Consider the following 4,997-nt stretch of genomic DNA (forward strand, 5'->3'; position numbering starts at 1 on the left):
GGATCGAAGCCCTGTATCAAGAAGGATCAAAACCCAACAATCAAGAGAGCCAAGAATCATAATAAAAATGGCTTTCTAGTTCTTACTTAAAATAGACAACTTTCACACTTAAGACAGACCAAAAATTCAGAGTCAAGATAACAAAAAAATCTGATTCAAGAGGCATGTCAATAATGACAAAGTCATTGCCACAAGGAGGACAAATTCCCAACAACAATGCCAAGTGATCAATCAATTTGTACAAGTGGACAAGTTAAACAAGTGTCTTGCAAGTCTCAAAGGATACCAACACGACAATACAGAGTGACAAGAAATAACTAAAATACCAAAATAAATTTTCAGATATAGTAACAAGATTATAAGTACAAGTTTATACACAAACCTCTACCTTTTAGAAAACAAACTACCCAACACTATTTCAAGAGTCCAAACTGTAGACCAATTAACCAACGTGTCAAGTTTCTCAACTTGTATACAAATATATACAACCTTGAGAATACAATTAAATACCCTTTTTAATTTCTAATAGCTCCATCATGTTGACATAAAACTAGATTATCATCAAAAGTAAGTCTAGCCTGTGTAAACAACACTGTGCTTTCAAAACAGTAAATCTGACCAGTCTGGTATCTCATGTCATAACTTAGTTTTGAAAAGGCAAACTATAAAACTAGATTTTACGTCCCCATGAAAGATGTATGTATATGTCTTAAGGTTGAAAATAGTCAAGAATCACTGGAAAATATGTTTTGTACAAAAATATATAATCAAAACACTAATAGTTGAACATAGGAAATTTCTAAATCAGAAATCTAAACAGAACTTATCCTATAATGGGTCTTCTATTTCGAATTCATAATAGCATAATTAGATTTCAACATAAACATAAGAGACTTGTCCTATAATGGGTCTTCTATTTCGAATTCATAATAGCAAAATTAGATTTCAACATAAACATAAGAGACGCAGGTATACATGTTAGCTTTCCAAATCACATTTTTCATTGAAAACAAAGTTCTACACAACGAGATATACTAATAAATACTAAACACTGCACAATTCAAAAATAAATTTGATCACTTACCAAAAGATAAAGTGTGTCTTGAGTTTCAGCCAAAAGGAACAAGTTATTCATGCGATTTTGTGGAATTATATGTTTATGAGAGAGATCTCAAAGTTTCTTAGCATTAAGGGAAACAAATTCTATAGAGGAGGTGTGAAAATATGTCTTACAAAAGTGATACTTATCATTTAAAAAGGGTGGCTACCCAAAAAATGAAAAGTTGGTTGTCCAAAATATATACATATATACCTTTATATATATCTCACCTTCCTTTATCAAATTATAGGTAATTATAATTAGTGTTGCTCCCAATTGCACACGCAAGTGTACGTGGTCGCGCAAGTAATATAGTGGCCCTAAAAGAGTCGGATTATCGAATCCAAAGGACTTCTCAATTAATTATTCTTACTAAATTATGTTAATTCTAATTATTTATTTAAGGGGAGGATTTCATAAGATAAATATTAACTAAACTAAAAATAAAGATAAAATAACTAAAAAGCAATTAACTAAGAAAAGATGGATTTTTCACACAATCAATGAATGAATCGATCTAGGATTATAATTTAACTAACAATCATATTTAGCATCAATTTCATCAACTTATTTGATTATCTAGTTATTGATTCACGGGGTTGATAATATACCTCTAACTGTCTACCACAATTGATAGCCTAACTACATCGTTGAGCGGGGATAGACTGAACCAACTATGGAGCATTAAATTGTCTTCCCGTATTTGAATCAAGCAAGGCACCTAGGTATATCCCTATCCTAGACACAAATCAATTCAAGTGACATGCAAGAAAAGACCATGCTCCTTATATTCCACGTTTTATCCCTCTATTCCTCTCCTGAGTTCAAAAGAAGATAATAAATTTATTCTAATGGTGATCAAACATCAAAATAGTTATCACAAGAATATAAGAACAACTAATATGATAAACAAATCATGCCGAATTAAAATCACTAAACAATCATATTGTAAGTAAATATAATCCAAGAACGAGAAGTTTAACTCCACATAGACATAGAGCAATTACAACGAATCATTCAAATAAAAGATGTAAAATAAATAAAAGAGAAGAAAAAATAAAATTCTAAATCAAAAGTTAATTTCTATATTGTATTCTCCTCATTATTGTTATGGACTATTTATAGATGTAGAAAGCCCTGAATAAAATAATTGAATCCAAATCAAATTGGAACCCAAAAACCTTGACGGAATTGGATTCCTCGTGAAACTGTGCTTCGTCCGCTGCCTCACATAATTGGTTGATGCGTTCATTTTGTGATGAGAGGGAGTTGCTCGGATGGTAAGCACCCCTCACTTCCAGCTCGAAGGTTGCGAGTTCGAGTCACCAAGGGAGCAAAAGGGGTGGGAGCTCCTAGGGAGGGTAAAAAAATAAATAATAATAAAATAATAAAATAATAATAATAAAAAATAAATAAAATATATATATATATATATATATATTCAATATTATATCAAATTTAATTCATTAAGCTATCTGCTTGATTTTCTTCTTCAATCTTTCATCTTTAATTCTTTTTAGCTCCAAACTTCTTTATTTTTCCATCAATTTAATCCTACAAATAAAATGCACTATTATACACAATTCATAAAATCCATGCTCAAAAAGGATAAATATAAAAAATAAATGTGAGGCAAATAATGATTAAAAATATAAATTTTGGCCTCACATCAATTAGTAAATTATGTAAATACCCATCCCCTTAAATTAGAATCGCTATTTATGGTAAGAAAATTTTCAAATATCGCAAAATTTCAAGTTCCTAAAATGTGACTAGTGCGTACTCTAATAATTAAGGAATATTGTATCGAAATTTGAATATTGGTTTAGTATTTTGGGGTGTTACTATGGTTTAGTTATAACTATTCAATATTGCTAAGAAATTAGGATTGAACAATCATTTAGTTTTGAAGATTAAGATTCTTATTTCTAACGAATTAACTAACAAATATCAAAGCAACCAAAACTTATTAACTAAAATGAATGGATTGACTTCAAGATTAAGAAGGTCTAGAATTATGTTATTTTCAATTGTCGATTCCTTCTCGCTACGTTAGCTATAACCTCACCAAACTAATATCTATCGATCTTGAGTCTTCTCTTATTATAAATATCTCTTGACCACGTGTAATAATTTCTAGCGTTATTCTCTCGAATGAACCCTAGTTAATCAATTAATATATTCACTTAGATTGCATCAAAGCTTTGTCATATCTAATTTCCGCTTTTAAATCTCAATCACTAATCTCTTAATACTTCGAAGGGATGTTGTTCAACTAAAATCTAATCTCATAATCTCTCTCGAACAACAAGATATAATTGCACCGTTAATCATTAGTTAACAATTAACTACAATCACTATGTAGTTGAACAAATAGAGATTAAAAAAGACTCAATTATATAAAAACATAACAAGAATTCATCCTACCAAAAGTTCCATCAAAACTCTAGATAGAAAATTAGCTACTCATAAAAAGTATGTGAAACAAAATACTAAAATTCATAACCAATAATGAAAAATAAAAAGAAGAAAAGAATTATTTTTTGTCGAATCGTTTGCTTGCTTCACAGTGACTCCTTGCGCTCTCCTTGGGTTGAACTCTCCTTTCAAAATGTATGAATTATTTATAGGTACGAAAAAATTCCTAATAAAATAATAAGCCCAAAAAAATTGAAAAATAAATAAATCAAATTTGGATAAAATTATATCCAAAAAATCAAATTTGGATATAATATTAAGTATAAATCGATATAATTAATAGTCAAAAGATAATTAAAAATATATGTGAGGTAAAGAATAGCTAAATATATGCATTTTGGCTGAACATTAGTGCTAGAGCTCTCTTTAGACCTTAAATCACTCCTAACATGCTTACTACTTATTGTCATGACCATAAGATAGGGTACTAGTCCGTAGCCTCTCTTGACACATAAAAAAATTATTATTTCTTATCGTCGATGTTTCACTTAAAGTCTTGAATCATTTGGATGACATTTAATTTCGATCATCCTAGTTCATTTAATCAATTTTTAATTTTAAATCATTGTGTAGTTCCCACATTTTTTATCTTGGTATGATTTATCAATGTTAAATTTTTTTGGGTATTACATTTAGATTGTTTGAATTTAAATTTTCGAATGCTGATTTTTGAACATTATTTGTTATTGAGGAGGCCAAGTAGCTTTTGTGAGTTTGTGCTCTGGTGCATTGCTTTGGAGCCTGTGTTAACATTCCTGCTAAAAATAACTTATTTTTAGAAGATTTCTTTTAAATGATTTTTAGAAAAGTATTTATTTAAAAAAATAATAATAATTTGTGTTTGACTAATTCATTTGAAAAGTGTTTTTTATAAATAAATTGTGTTTGACTGATTTTCTTTAAAAAGTGTTTTTGGTAGTCAAGTTACATAAAATGACAACTATTAATGTACTTCTAATATTAAAATTATTTTATAGAGAAAACTATTTTAAATATCTGTTATAAAGTAATTAATTAAATTTTTATTTTTATTAAATTAAAATGTACATGTTTAAATTTTCAATCAATATTATACCTTTTTGGGAGGTTGAAATCTTTAATTGTTATTTTTTTTTCCTAATCTTGTAAAGATATTGCTGTTATCTTTTTTCTAATTCTACAAAGTAATACGTAAAATAATATATAATATATAAGCAATAATATATAATTATAAAATAACTAAAATTTATTATATGAAAATAAAAAATAAAATTCTTAAATCAAATTTAACCAAACGTATGAAATATGTTAATTAATTAATAAGAAATATATTGGTAAATATGTATATATGAAAAATATATTTTAGTCTTAAGAAAAATAGTTTTTTGTTTCGCTTTTTTTTTTAAAAAAGGGAATTTTTAGCTTCTTCCCAACAATAAAA

Source organism: Solanum verrucosum, unplaced genomic scaffold, assembly GCF_900185275.1.
Source record: "Solanum verrucosum unplaced genomic scaffold, falcon-dt-bn FXZP01000176.1, whole genome shotgun sequence".
Classification (NCBI taxonomy): Eukaryota; Viridiplantae; Streptophyta; class Magnoliopsida; order Solanales; family Solanaceae; genus Solanum; species Solanum verrucosum.